The sequence below is a fragment of the Delphinus delphis genome, chromosome 20 (genome assembly GCF_949987515.2).
Source record: "Delphinus delphis chromosome 20, mDelDel1.2, whole genome shotgun sequence".
In the NCBI taxonomy this organism is placed as follows: Eukaryota; Metazoa; Chordata; class Mammalia; order Artiodactyla; family Delphinidae; genus Delphinus; species Delphinus delphis.
The window spans coordinates 4,917,839-4,934,334 of NC_082702.1; the positions used below are offsets into that span (position 1 = coordinate 4,917,839).

Consider the following 16,496-nt stretch of genomic DNA (forward strand, 5'->3'; position numbering starts at 1 on the left):
CACGTGGCATGGCCTTAAAAAAAAAAAAAGTAGAAACAAGAATAAAGGACACTGGGACTTCCCTGGTGGTCCAGTGGGTAAGACGGCATGCTCCCAATGCAGGGGACCCAGGTTCGATCCCCAGTCGAGGAACAAGATCCCGCACGCATGCCACAACTAAGAGTCCACATGCCACAACTGAGAAGTGCACATGCCGCAACTGAGATCTCGCATGCTGCAACTAAGAGTCTGCAGGCCGCCACGTGAGAAGTCCGCATGCCACAACTAAGAGCCTACATCCTGCAACAAAGATCCCACATGCCAAAACTAAGACCCAATGCAGCCTAAATAAATAAAAATAAAGGACCCAAAATGCTTACACATCTATCCCTAACTCAGAAAGGAAATTCAAAGGCCAAGGTTTGAACCTGGATGTGCAGCATAACATTGACATGTTCATATGTATTAAGCAGCACCGCCCATCCAGGCAGTACAGATTTTAAGAGGTCCCAGGTCATACCAGTTTCTTAGAAATGTTTCTAGGAAGATAAGGGCAGTGAGTTGTGTCACTTATACTGTGACTGTTCTACCATTCCCAGATGATAGGAATCACGTACAGCACGTGTTGATGTACACAGTGACCAGACCGAGTTGCTGATCTGAGCAAACTGTACTGTGTGCAAGTATGGGTCCTTCCTTATGCAGTGTGTGGGGTATGGGGAGGGGTGGGGTCTTATGGGAACTGGGGAGCCCAAGTGCTAAGTATTGACACAGTACTAAGAAGTACCAATAGAGTTCACTTAGATCCACAAAAATCTGAGGGAAGGCCAGGACTGGGATTTAACAAAGCAAGAGTGAAGTAGTGGGCAATGTGGGAGCACTGCTTGTGCTTGCAAATCTATGGGAAGAGGACTGTACTGCAGCAGATGAAGGCCTAACCTTGGGAAAAGAACTGTCATAGCAAGAAGCATAAACATGACTCATTCTATGGAAACACTATTGTTGGTATGAAGGAAATGTGGAAGATACTAGGAAGACAGAGAGTGCTGTTATGGGAAGACTGTAGGTTTACATCTATTCCAATATTTGCTCTAAACATGATCAAGCTGAGTATCCCACAAATTCCATTCCTAGGCATGTATTATTTGTTCCGGAAGATATGTACAAGAATGTGCTTTGCGAGACCTAAAAGCAAAACCTGGAGAATGAATGAATTCACTCTGTGTGAACACATGTGGATGCAATAAAACCCTCTCAAGGGTACAGCAGTGGAGGATGATCATGGTTGCTGGATGATGATCTCTTGGCAGGGGCGACAGAGGTTGACTGGTGGAAACAAAGCTAACAGGAGGGTTTTGCCAACGTTTAAACTCTGTGTGGATGTGATTATATTTGGTAAGAATAACTTGTGAACTACATTATATATTTTTAAAATAGAATATCAATTTTAGCATGAATTTTCAGTGCAAATATCTTTGTTATAGATATAGCAAAGTAACAGAATCTCTTAAAAAAAGAGATTTTTTTAATAAAAGTAATAGAATCTCTTTTGCTGGAATTGTTTAAAGTATTTGAAATCACATCTTTGGATCTTTTAACATAATCCCAAATATCTAAGAGACATCAGATGAGAAGTGCTCTTACTATATTTATTACTATAGATAATACTTACTCTTATAATGAATCAATAGAAAATAACATGTACTTATCCAAAAGTAATGAATTTTTTAAAAAATAGATTTATTTATTTTTTTGGCTGTGTTGGGTCTTGGTTGCTGCATGCGGGCTTTCTCTAGCTGCGGCAAGCGGCGGCTACTCTTCATTGCAGTGTGTGGGCTTCTCATTGTGGTGGCTTCTCTTGTTTCAGAGCACGGGCTCTAGGCGTGTGGGCTTCAGTAGTTGTGGCACACGGGCTCAGCAGTTGTGGCTCGTGGGCTCTAAAGTGCAGGCTCAGTAGTTGTGGTGCACGGGCTTAGTTGCTCTGCCTCATGTGGGATCTTCCCGGACCAGGGATCGAACCCATGTCCCCTGCATTGGCAGGCGGATTCTTAACTACTGCACCACCAAGGAAGTCCCCAAAAGTAATGAATTCTGACTTCAGAAACAGCAACAGAAAACGGTACCCTGAAGGAGCATTACTAAATGACCCAGAGCACAGAACGACTTGTATGGACAAGTGTTGTTCACAGCAGGGTTTAAGCATAGAAACAATTCTGCGAGTGCCCAGCTGATCCATGGCAGAGTTCTATGTGCAGAGATGTGGTTGACAACATAAGCAGCCAATTAACAGCCTGAAGAACAGGACGATAATAGGATGTATATCAACAAGGACCAGGTGACTTTTGATAAAACTGTAAAGACAACTGGGAAAAAAGAGGCTTCCTAGAAATATGTAGTACAAAGAATGTAAGAAAATTTCTGGGAAACAATAAGTGTTAGAAGCGATAATAATGAGGAAACCATGGAGTGTAAAAAAATTACCTACTTCCTTAAATAAAATGAGATATTTAAATATTAGTATACCATGATGTGCAAGAAGAATCTAGACAGGGAGAATAATTATTAGAATAAATTATTTGTAGCAAAAATCCCAAAACATTGAAATTAAAATAGAAATCAAAACTTATTTATAGGGACTTCCCTGGTGATCCAGTGGTTAAGACTCTATGCTCCCAATGCAGGGGGCCCAGGTTCGATCCCAAGTCAGGGACTAGATCCACCCATGCTGCAGCTAGGAGCCTGCATGCCACAAGTAAAAAGATCCCACATGCTGCAACGGAGATCTTGCACACAGCAATGAAGATCCAGCATGCTGCAAGTAAGCCCCAGTGCAGCCGAATAAATAAATAAATATTTTTTAAAAACTTACTTGTAGAAAACTCTGGCAAGTCAATTGAATGTTATCTCTGTGGCTAAGACAATAACTAAATTTTAAAAGTATGTTCTGAAGATATGAAAAATTCTCTATTTATAAAATGCCATAGATTTAATTGAGGAAACTATGTGTTAAAACAAATGTGATACCATTAAACACCTATGACAATGGCCAAAATCCAAAATATGGAAAACACCAAACATTAGAAATGACGTGGAGCAGCAAAAACTTTCATTCATTACTGATGAAAATGCCAAATGGTAGAGCCACTTTGGAAGAGTTTGTGGTTTCTTACAAAACTAACATAATCTTAAATATGATCTAGCAATCACACCACCTGGAAGTTACACAAATGAGCCAAAAACTTCTCTGCATGCAAAAACATGCACATGAAATAGAACGAATAATCCTAAAATTTGTATGGAACCAGAAAGACACCAAATAGCCAAAGCAATCTTGAAAAAGAATAAAAAAGGTGAAGGCATCACATTCCCTGATTTCAAATGATGTTACAAAGTATCATAATCAAAACAGCATGCTATTGGCCTTAAAACAGACACATAGGGGCTTCCCTGGTGGTGCAGTGGTTGGGAGTCCGCCTGCCCATGTGGGGGATGCGGGTTCGTGCCCCGGTCCGGGAGGATCCCACGTGCTGCATAGCGGCTGGTCCCGTGAGCCATGGCTGCTGGGCCTGCGCGTCCGGAGCCTGTGCTCTGCGACGGGAGAGGCCACGGCGGTGGGAGGCCCGCGTACCGCAAAAAAAAAAAAAAAAAAAAAAAAAAAAAAACACAGACACATAAGTCAATGGAAGAGAATAGAAAGCCCAGAAATAAACCCATGCATATGCAATCAATAAATTCACAACAAAGGAGCCAAGAATATGCAAGAGGGAAAGGACAGTGTTATCAATAATTAGTATTGAGAAAACTGAAAGGCACATACAAAAGAATGAAACTGGACCACTATCTTACACTATATGCATAAATTAACTCAAAACAGAAATAAATACTTGAGTGTAACACCTGAAAAACAAACTTCTAGAAGAAAACAAAGAAAGCTCCCTGATATCTTGTCAATGATTTTTTGAATCTGAAATCAAAAGTAAAAGCAAAAGAAACAAAAATAAACAAGTAGGTCTACATCAATCTAAGAAGTTTGTGGACAACAATGGAATCTATCAACAAAATGCAAAGGCAACCTAAAGGTTGGGAGAAAATATTTGCAAATCATATATTTGATAAGGGACTTAATATCTAAAATGTATAAAGAACTCACAACTCAACAACAAAAACAACAAAAATTCTGATTAAAAATTAGGCAGAAGATCCAAACAGACTTTCTTCCAAAGAAATCATACAGATGGCCAACAGATACATGAAAAGACGCTGAACTTCATTCATCATCAGGGGAATGAAAATTAAAACCACAATGAGATATCATCTCACAATTCTTAGAATGACTTTTATTTAAAAAAAAAGATAAGAAATAACAAGTGCTGGCAAAGATGTGGAGAAAAGGGAACACTTGTGCTCCGTTAGTGGGAATGTAAATCGGTGCAGACACCATGGAAAACAATACAGATGTTCCTCAAATAAATAAAACAGAACTAACATAATATCCAGCAATTCCACTTCTGGGTATTTACATGAAGAAAATGAAAACACTATCTTAAAAAGATATATGCATCTCCTGGTTCATTGCAGCATTTTTTTTTTTTTTTTTTTTGCGGTGCACGGGCCTCTCACTGTTGTGGCCTCTCCTGTTGCGGAGCACAGGCTCCGGACGCGCAGGCTCAGTGGCCATGGCTCACGGGCCTAGCCGCTCTGCGGCATGTGGGATCTTCCCGGACCGGGGCACGAACCCGTGTCCCCTGCATCGGCAGGCGGACTCTCAACCACTGCGCCACCAGGGAAGCCCCACTGCAGCATTTTTAAAAAAATATTTATTTGGCTACGCCGGGTCTTAGTTGCAGCACGTGGGACCTTCGTTGTGGCATGTGGGATCTTTCGTTGTGAGCATGCAGGCTCCTTTAGTTGCAGCATGCGGGATCTAGTTCCCTGACCAGGGATTGAACCCAGGTCACCTGCATTGGGAGCACTGAGTCTTAACCACTGGACCCGAGGAAGTCCCACTGCAGCATTATTTACAACAGATGAGTAAACAACCTAAGTGTCCATAAAAAAATAAATGGATAAAGAAACTGTGAGATGTGTATCTATACACAATGTAATATTATTCAGCCATTAAAAAGAATGAAATCTTGGGCTTCCCTTGTGGCACAGTGGTTGAGAGTCCGCCTGCCGATGCAGGGGACACGGGTTCGTGCCCCGGTCCGGGAAGATCCCACATGCCGCGGAGCGGCTGGGCCCGTGAGCCATGGCCGCTGAGCCTGCGCGTCCGGAGCCTGTGCTCCGCAACGGGAGAGGCCACAACGGTGAGAGGCCCGCGTACCGCAAAAAAAAAAAAAAAAAAGAATGAAATCTTGACATGTGTGACAACATGAAAGGCATTATGCTACCTGAAGTGACATGCAGAAAGACAAATACCTTAAGATTTCTCTTACATGTGTAATCTTAAAAAAAAAAAACAAAAACCTAAAGACACAGAACAGATTTGTAGTTAACTAAGGCGTGGGGTGGGAAGGTTGGGAAAAATGGACAAAGGGGATCAAACAGTTTTTAAAAAGTTGTTAATGTGCTGCTTTCTATTTTCTATACCCTAGGAATTCAAAAAACGTATTTATAATAAATGATGCATTTTTGTTTGTTTTTTACAGAAAAGCTAATTACAGATATCAATCACCAGTGCTGTATTTAAAGCAAACTACATCTAATTTTTGAATTTTCACTTTTTGGCATTATCCACATCATGAATTTTCCTACTAAATGCATCCTAGTAACAAGCCAGGATGGACAAAAAAGAAACAAATACACTTTAGCTCCACTTTATTAGACAGATATTAGGAAAAGGATCAACTAAGACACTATCATCTTCCCAAAGGATTAAGTCAATGGAAGGTGGCTTTCCTGTCAAATGAGGTGACACTGTGCCCCCTAGACCAAGGTTTCTGGGAGTGAAACATTTTTATCTTGGTCAAAATAGGTATTATATGTTGAAAATTACTTTTGTAAACAGGAAATGTAAAGCCAAGATGAATGTGGCCAGTAGAGAGTAGCCATGGCGGGATCTAAGGAGAGCAGCATGGGTGTTGTGACCAACATGATTATTTCTGCAAACACAGTTCTCAGAGGCTGCAGGCAAGGTTGATATTAGTTGAAACGAAAGCACTCCCAAGTGGGCCTAAGCACCTTTCATCCCAGAAAGTTAAGACTCAGGAATTCATATGGCTAACCTGAAGGCCTCCCAGTCATGAAAATCCATTTTGGGACTGTTAACTGTGGATACTACAGAAACCTCGTATACAAAAAAAAATCTAAATAAATAATATCTCCTGCAGCCTTTAAACCTCTGCACCCTAAAAGTGAACAGGAAACATACAGAATATAAAAAATACTTACCAACCATATATATATACGTATATATATCTGACAAAGCACTTATATTTAGAAGATATAAAGAACTTTTTACACTCAATAGAAAGACAAATAGCCCAATTTAAAAATGGACAAAGGATCTGAGCAGATATTTCTCCAAAGAATATAGAAAAATATCCAATAAACACACAAAAAACAGATGTTTAACATAATTATTCAATAGGGAAATGCAAATCAAAACCAGAATGAGACACAGCTCCACACCCCTTAAATGGCTGTAATCAAAGAGACAATAACAAGTGTTGGTGAAGATGTGGAGAAACTGAAAAATTCATACACTCACTCCTGGTGGAAACGTCAAATGGTGCAGCTGCTTTGGAAAACGGTCTGGGGGTTTCTCAAAAGATTAAACAGAAAATTACCACATAACCAAGCAACTGCACTTTGAGAGGGAGGGAGAGATGAATAGGTAGAGCAGAGTATTTTTAAATAATGAAATCACCTTTTATGGTACTATTATGCTACAAACATGTCAGTATATGTCTAAACCTATAGAATATACAACAGCAAGAGTGAACTCTAACATAAACATGGACTTTGACGTGTTAGTTTGTGTCAGCGCAGGTTCATCAGTGATAACAAACATACCACTCTCGAGTCGGGTATTGCTCACTGGGGGGGGCCTGCATGTCTGGGGTAGAAAATGCACGGAAACTCTCTATAACTTCCATTCAATTTTTCCGTGAACTTAAAACTCCTTAAAAAAAATAGTCTATTAAAAGAAGGTGTATGTGTTCATAGCAGGTACTAACGAATATGAAACAGAGTAAGAGGAATAACTCAGACTAGTTTTTCAAAAATTTCTAGAGGTTATACAGCTTTTGGGGAAAGAAATGTTAAGTCATAAACACTCAAGATTAAGAAATCCTGTAAAATATAAAAAGAGATATTTATTCATGAGTCCACAACCCCAAATTGTAGGTATAAAACAAACAACACTAAGAATACCATAGAGCTTCCCTGGTGGCACAGTGATTAAGAATCTACCTGCCAATGCAGGGGACACGAGTTCGAGCCCCAGCCTGGGAAGATCCCACATGCCATGGATCAACTAAGCCTGTGTGCCACAACTACTGAGCCTGCACTCTAGAGCCTATAAGCCACAACTACAGAGCCTGTGTGCCAACTATTAAGGCATGCGCCTAGAGCCCATGGTCCACAACAAGACAAGCCACCGCGACGAGAAGCCCACGCACCACAACGAAGAGTAGTGCACTGCAACGAAGAGTAGTGCTCGCTCGCCGCAACCAGAGAAAAGCCCGCGTGCAGCAATGAAGACCCAACACAGCCACAAACAAAATACATAAAATAAATAAATTATTTTAAAAAAGAATATCATAAAAAATATGGAACTAATGATTGAATAAAGAAAATGAAGGTCATTTATAACAATGAAATTTACAAGACGAAAGTATCAGTGGCTTGAACAAAACAAATAACAATAGACTTTTAAAACGTCAGCATCGACTACAACTAGAAACAAGAAAATTATGAAATGAAAAAGCTCACCAGTAAAGGCAAACATAAAGTAAATGCAGGAAATCATCCACACACAAAGCTAGCACAGAGGCAAAAAGACAAAAGTAGTAAAATCAGCTATATCCAAAATAAGCAGTTAAGGGATACACAAAAAAACAATTAGATGTAAAATATGCTATCAGGGACTTCCCTGGTGGCGCAGTGGCTAAGAATCCACCTGGCGATGCAGGGGACACGGGTTCAAGCCCTGGTCCGGGAAGATCCCACATACCGTGGAGCAACTAAGCCCGTGCACCACAACTACTGAGCCTGCACTCTAGAGCCCGTGAGCCACAACTACTGAGCCTGCATGCCACAATTACTGAAGCCCATGTGCCTAGAGCCTGTGCTCTGCAACAAAAGAAGCCACCACAATGAGAAGCCCGCACACTGCAGCGAAGAGTAGCCCCCCCTCACTGCAACTAGAGAAAGCCCGCGCACAGCAACGAAGACCCAATGCAGCCAAAAGTAAATAAATAAAAATAAATAAATTTAAAATATATATAGGGCTTCCCTGGTGGCGCAGTGGTTGAGAGTCCGCCTGCCGATGCAGGGGACACGGGTTCGTGCCCCGGTCCGGGAGGATCTCACATGCCGCGGAGCGGCTGGGCCCGTGAGCCATGGCTGCTGGGCCTGCGCGTCTGGAGCCTGTGCTCCGCAATGGGAGAGGCCACAACAGTGAGAGGCCCGCGTACCGCAAAAAATAAATAAATAAATAAAAATTAAAAAATAAAATATATATATATGGTATCGAAAACAGTAATCATGAGGAGTAGAGTATAAATGCAGGGTTGTTAAAATGCATTTGAAATTAAGAGATCAGCAACTTAAAACAATCACATACATGAGACTGCTATACAAAAACCTCATGGTCATTGCAAACCAAAAATCTATAATAGATAATACACACAAAAAAGAAAAAGGAATCCAAATATAACACTAAAGATAGTCATCAAATTGTAGGAGAACAGAAGAAAGGGAAAAAATGACCTACAAAGACAAATCCAAAATAATTAATAAAACAGCAGTAAGAATATACATATCGATAATTACCTCAAATGTAAATGGAATAAATGCTCCAACTAAAAGAGATAAAGTGCATGAATGGATACGAAAACAAGACCTGTATATACGCTACCCACAAGAGACTCACTTTAGATCTAGAGAAACACAGAGACTGAAAGCGAGGGGATGGAAAAAGGTATTCCATACAAATGGAAATCAAGAGAAAGCCAGAATCCCAATTCTTATATCAGACAAAATAGACTTTAAAATAAAGACTGTTAAAAGAGACAAAAAAGGACATGACATAATGATCAAGGGATCAATCCTAGAAGATATAACAATTACATATGCACCCAACATAGGAGTACCTAAATATGTAAGGCAAATATTAACAGACATAAAAGAAGAAATCGACAGTAACAATAGTAGAGGACTTTAACACCCCACTTATATCAATGGACAGGTCATGCAGACAGAAAATCAATCAGGAAGCACAGGCCTTAAATAACGTATTAGACTTAATGGACTTAACTGTAATGGACTTAACGTAATGGACTTAACTGATATAGAAAGAGCACTCCATCCAAAAGCAGCAAAATAGACACTCTTTTTAAGTATGCATGGAACATTCCCCATGGATAGATCACAAGCCAGTCCAAAAAACAAGACCTGGTAAATTTAAAGAGACTGACTTCATATTAAGCATCTTTTCTAACCACAACACAGACTAGAAATCAACTGCAACGAAAAAAACTGCAAACAACGCAGACATGGAGGCTAAACAATATGCTACTGAACAACCAATGGATCACTGAAGAAATCAAAGAGGAAATAAAAAATACCTAGAGGGAAATGAGAACAAAAACACGATGATCTGAAACCTATGGGACGCAGTAAAAGCAGTTCCAAGAGGGAAGTTTATAGCAATACAAGCTTACCCCAGGAAGGAAGAAAAATCTCAAACAACCTAAACTTACACCTAAAGTAACTAGAGAAAGAAAAAGAAACAAAAACAAAACTTAGTAGAAGAAAAGAAATAATAAAAATCAGAGCAGAAATAAATAAAATGGAGACTGAAAAAACAAGAGAAAAGAGAAGGAACCAAGATGATGGAATAGAAGGACGTGGAGCTCACCTCCTACCACAAACACATCAAAAACACATCAACATGTGGAACAAGTCTCACAGAATAGCTAATGAAGGCTGGCAGAAGATCTCAGACAACCAAAATTGCAAAAAAGGGACTTCCCTGGCAGTCCAGTGGTTAAGACTCTGCCCTCCTACTGCAGGCGGCATGGGTTCTAGCCCTGGTCAGGGAACTAAGATCCCGCATGCTGCACATGCTGGCCAAAAAACCCAAAAAATTGCAAGAAAGATCACCACGTAACCAGGTGGGATGAAAAGAAAGAAAAAAAGAAAAGAAGGAATCGGAACAGCACCTGCAACCCTGGGCGGGAGATGTGAAAGAGGAAATGTTCCCTCACCCTGGGAACCCCTTGACTGACTGGGATATCAGCTGGGGCAGACAGAGAGCTTCAGAGGCTCAGAGGGGTGCGCACCAACCAGCCCGTGGCAGGCAGAACAAAGCCAGCACTGACGATCCATGCCACCTCACTGCATTCCCCAGGCCAAGATGCATGTCTGCTGGTGCACGAGGTGACTGGGTGCTGAAACCTGAGCTTCAGAAGACAGACCCAGGGAGTGGACTGCAGTTGGCTGCACGGAGACAGGCTGCAGGGACTGGAGTGTGGTACGTGCCACAACTGGGGGTGTATACAGACGGAACCAGGGCCTGCCACAGAAGTGCCACTGTTAACGGGTATACGAAGGGGAGGGGAAGGGCCCCTGCCATGGCAGCCTAACTCTTGGCAAGTTCACAGCAGGTGCAACTCCGCCTCTATGAGCTCTCGGAGCACGGAAGCACCAGCGTGTTACCCAGGTGCAGAGGCAAGGCTGAAATCAGAGCCGATCCCCAGGGGCCATGCGATTTAGGAAACAGGACTGAAATCTGAGCCCACTCTCTGCAGCTATGCAATCCGCAGATTTACTCTGCAGCTGCAGCCCCACCAGTTTTGTAAACTCAGCGTCTGCAGGACACCCAAGAGCGTTACGGGTGCTCCCGTGGCTGGAACAGGTCCAGTGTTAGCAGCTTTGGGCTTTGCGGGTGCGTGCATGGAGAGGCAGGGCTGAGGTCTAGGCTACTTCTGCACCTCCTGCACTGGGTCCAGAAGGGCAACTACTGTGGTACCGGCACATGACTTTAGTGGATCTGCACTTACAGATCTTCGCTGGTGACTTTATGAACACAGAGCCTGAGGGTCACCAGGGCCAACTGCTGGCATTCACACGGCTGAGGTGGGGCCGAGGGAAATGCCAACAAGAGTGTACTCTGTGAACCCGAACAACGGGTGACAGGCAGCACCACAGAGCACACTCGTCAGTGGACAGCTCCTGCGGAGGAATACTCAGCGGCTCCTCTCCCAGCAGCAGTACCTCACCCTGAAGCTCAGAGACAGATATGGGAGCTTCTACTCCAACAACTGGGGAGCACCCTGCCCCCAAGAGGGCTGAGACAAATACAGAGCAAAGAGGAGGTCCTGCTCCACATCCAGCGCAGGCTCTGGTCCCCACAGCACTAGTCACACCACCTATCACGGGGATAATAAACAGCACACACTGAAGAAGGACGCGGCAGGCATGCACACTGAAATCGGCCCTGGCACCAAAAACATCACACTCATGCAGGCTACACAAGGATGCTCTCACAGAAAAACAGCCCTCCAAGGTCATGGTAGTAATAGATAACTTATCTCCTTCAATCATAGGGTGAGAGAAATATAGGTAAAATGAAGAATCAGAGGAACCACTCCCAATTCCAAGATCAAGAGAATTCCCCTGAAAGAACAAACAGTGAAACCAACCTCTCCAGTGTAACAGGCTCCAAATTCAAAAAGAAGATAATAAAAATAGGAAGGAATTAAGAAAGGCTATCAACACAAAGGGAGATTACTGTAAAATGTAACTAGAAACTATACAGAGGAACAAGTAACATTAGAATATTCATTTGCCAAGATGAAAGCCGAGGTAAAGGCAACAAAGAGCAAAATGAGTAATGCAGAAGAACGAATAAGTGACCTGGATGATAGAATAACGGAAATCATCCAACCAGCAGAGCAGAAAGACAAATGAAAAAAGAATGAAAGCAACATATGAGACCTATGGGATAATATAAAGCATGCCAATATCTGCATAATAGGGATCCCAGAAGGAAAAGAGAAAAGGGGATTGAAAATGTATTTGAAGAAATAAATGAAACAGACACTAAAAAAAAAAATAGAAAAGATCAATGAAACTAAAAGCTAGTTCTTTGAAAACATAGACAAAATTGATAAACCTTTAACCAGACTCATACAGAAAAAAAGAGAGAGGGCACAAATCAATAAAATCAGAAATGAAACAGGAGGTTACAAATGACACCACAGACATACAAAGAATCGTAAGAGACTACTACAGACAACTATACGCCAATGAAATGGACAACCTAGAAGAAATGGACTAATTCTTAGATAAAATCTCCCAAGACCGAACCAGGAAGAAATAGAAAATATGAACAGTCCAGTTACCAGTAATGAAACTGAATCAGTAATTTAAAAACTCCCAAAGTTAGAAAAGATACATGCACCCCAATGTTCACTGCAGCACTATATACAATAGCCAAGACATGGAAGCTACCTAAACGTCCATCACCAGATGAATGGATAAAGAAAATGTGGTGTATATATACAATTGAACATGATGGAGCAATAAAAAGGAACAAAATAATGCCATCTGTAGCAACATGGATGGACTTAGAATTATCATACTAAGTGAAGTAAGACAGAGATAAATATCATACGATATTGCTTATATGTGGAATCTAAAAATTTAAAAAATGGTAAGAATGAACTTATTTACAAAACAGAAATAGACCTACAGACATAGAAAACAAACTTATGGTTACCAACGGGGAAAGGGGATAGGGGAGAGATAAATTAGGAGTTTGGGATTAACATGTACACACTACTCTATATAAAATAGATAACCAACAAGGACCTACTGTACAGCAAAAAGAACTATACTCAATATTTTATAATAACCTATAAGAGAAAAGAATCTGAAAAAGATTATATATATATATGTATAACTGAATCCCACTGCTGTACGCCTGAAACTAATAACAACTTCATAAATCAACTATACTTCTATTGAAAAAAAAAAAAACTCCCAAAGAACAAAAGTCCAGAATTAGATGGCTTCACAGGTGAATTCTACAAAACATTTAGAGAAAAGTTAACATCTATCCTTCAGAAACTATTCCAAAACATTGCAGAGGAAGGAACACTTGCAAACTCATTCTATGAGGCCAGCATCACCTTCACACCAACCAGAAAAAGATATCACGAAAAAAGAAAATTACAGGCCAATATCACTGATGAACATACATGCCAAAATGCTCAAGAAAATAATAGCAAACTGAATCCAGCGATACATTAAAAGGATCATACACCACAATCAGGTGAAATTTATCACAGGGATGCGAGGATTTCTCAATATCTGCAAATCAATCAATGTGATATACAAATTAACAAACTGAAGAATAAAAACCTTATGATCATCTCAACAGATGCTAGAAAACCTTTTGACACAATTCAACATCCATGTATGATAAAAACTCTCAAAAAACCAGACACAGAGGGAACATACCTCAACATAATAAAGGCCATATATAACAAACCCACAACTAGCATCATACTCAATGGTGAAAAGCTGAAAGAATTTCACCTAAGATCAGGAGCAATACAAGGATGCCCACTCTTGCCACTTTTATTCAACATACTTTTGGAAGTCCTAGCCACAGCAATCAGAGAAGAAAAAGAAATAAAAGGAATAGAAACTGGAAAGAAAGAAGTAAAACTCTCAAGCTTTGCAGATGACATGATACTACATATAGAAAATCCTAAAGATGCCACCAGAAAACTACTAGAGCTCATCAATGAATTTGGTAAAGTTGTAGGATACAGAAATAATACAGAAATCTGTTCCATTTCTATACACTAACAACAAAGTATCAGAAAAAGAAACTAAGGAAACAATCCCATTTACCATCACATCAAAAATAAATAGATAAATATTTAGGAAGAAACATACCTAAGGAAGTAAAACACCTGCACTCCAAAAACCATAAGACACAGATAAAAGAAACTGAAGATGACACAAACATATGGAAAGATATACCATGTTTTGGGGTTGGAAGAATCAATATTAAGAATCATTTTTAAAATGACCATACTACCAAAAACAATCTACAGATTCAATGCACAAATGGCATTTGTCACAGAACTAGAACAAAAATTTTTTACATTTCTATGAAAACACAAAAGACCCCACATAGCCAAAACAATTTTGAGAAAGGACAGCGATGGAGGAATTGTGCTCCCTGACTTCAGACTATACTATGAGATCATCAAAACAGTATGGCACTGACAAAAAAACAGACACACCAATCAATGGAACAAGATAGAGAGCCCATAAATAAACCCACACACTTATGGTCAATTAAACTATGACAAAGGAGGGAAGAATATACAATGGAGAAAAGACAGTCTCTTCAATAAGTGGTGGTCAAACTGAACAGCTATATGTAAAATAAAGAAATTAGGACATTCTCTAATACCATATACAAAAATAAACACACAATGGATTAAAGACCTAAATATAAGACCATAAACCATAAAAATCCTAGAGGAAAACATAGGCAGAACACTCTTTGAAAAACTGCAGCAATATTTTTTTGGATCTGTCTCCTAAAGTAATGGAAATAAAAGCAAAAATAACCAAAGGGACCTAATTAAACTTAAAAGTTTTTGCATACCAAAGGAAACCATAAACAAAATGAAAAGACAACCTACTAAATGGGACAAAATATTTGCAAGTTATATGACCAATAAGGGATAATATCCAACATATATAAACAGCTTATACAACTTAACATAAGAAAAACATAAAACTCAATTAAAAAATGAGCATAAGAACTGAGTAGACATTTTTCCAAAGAGGAAGTGAAGATGGCCGATGAGCACATGAAAAGATGCTCAACATGGCTAACCACCAGGGAAATGCAAAGCAAAACCACAATGAGATATCACCTCACATCTGTCAGAACGGCTATCATCAAAAAGAACACAAATAACAAATGCTGGTGAGGATGTGGAGAAAAGGGAACCCTCCTATGATGTTGGTGGAAACAGTATGGAGGTTCCTCAAAAAACTAAAAATAGAACTACTATATCACCCAGCAATACCACTTCTGGAAATATATCCAAAAGCATGTTAGGTGCTCCCATAGTTACCGACTTCCAGAGAGAAGTTATCCTCACTCAGGGAGAGCAGGTTCCTGTAGGTCTCCAGCATCACGTCCCTGTACAAGGTCCTCTGAGCAGGGTCCAGGCATTCCCACTCCTCCTGAGAGAATTCGATGGCCACATCCTTGGACGTAAACAGTCCCTGAAAGGAAAGCACATTTCACCAAGTGGACAAGGAGAGATTTCTGAGTTTGACACAAACTTACAGAAACAGACACGTGTAAGGACTGACTTGTCTGGGGTGAATGTTCTGACTGATCCATGTAAGATAATTTTGAGCAAGTTACGCTTCTCTTTATGTAACCGAGGTGAAATGCATACAACATAAAGTCAACCATTTTTAAAGTACCATTCAGTGGCACTTAGTACATTTATAATGTTGAACAACATCATCTTTCTTGTTCAAAAACATTAATTAAAATAATAATAAATTAAAAGTTCACTGGGTCACAGTGACATGGAAACTGCAGGGAGGTGAGAGGAGACTGAGGGAAGGCCCTGTGTGTGAGTAAATCGGACATTTCAGAGACAGAGAAGATTAATGAGCCCAAACTGTGTCATTTTAGGAAGGAGAGAACAAATCAACAAAGAATACGACTTTTACCTGTGACAGCTCCATTCCTTCTTCTTTCCTCCTCCTCTGAATTTCTTGTTAGATTCTTCAGGTAAGATGATTCTGTGGGAGCGAAATACGCTGTTTAATGCTTACAACCAACATACCCCCCTTCTGGCATCCGCCACAAAGCTACCAGAAGGAGAACCTGAACGTGGGGGAAAGACAGTCCTTTGCTGCCAGCTGTTAACACGAGGGATACAGGGACAATAAACTCCTACACGAAGATCAGTTAGTGAGCTTGTCACCCACTTCTTCAGGAAGCCCTCCCTGCTGCCAAAACGCCCACTTGACTGCAACTGCTTCGTCCTTTGTCCACTTGGCACTATCCAAAGGACAGTGCCTCCTCCAAGTCCCGCTCTTCCGGAGGCAGCCAGCGTCCGGTGACCGGTCGGCACAGGATGTGGAAGCTTGTCCCTGTTGTTAACTGGGAGCAACTCTGGAGGGGCCACCCCAGCTCCAGAGCTCCCTGCTGGAGCGATATTGAACAATTTGTCCCGAGGGTGATGGGAAACCATAAAAGATTTAATGCCAAGAGATGATGCAATCAA

At 40.7% G+C, this 16,496-nt stretch overlaps 1 pseudogene; it reads right to left on the minus strand.

Annotated features, from left to right (window-relative positions):
• LOC132416982 (zinc finger protein 665-like) overlaps positions 1-16,002 on the minus strand; it is a 63,524-nt pseudogene extending 47,522 nt beyond the window's left edge.
• Positions 16,003-16,496: the final 494 nt, after the last annotated feature.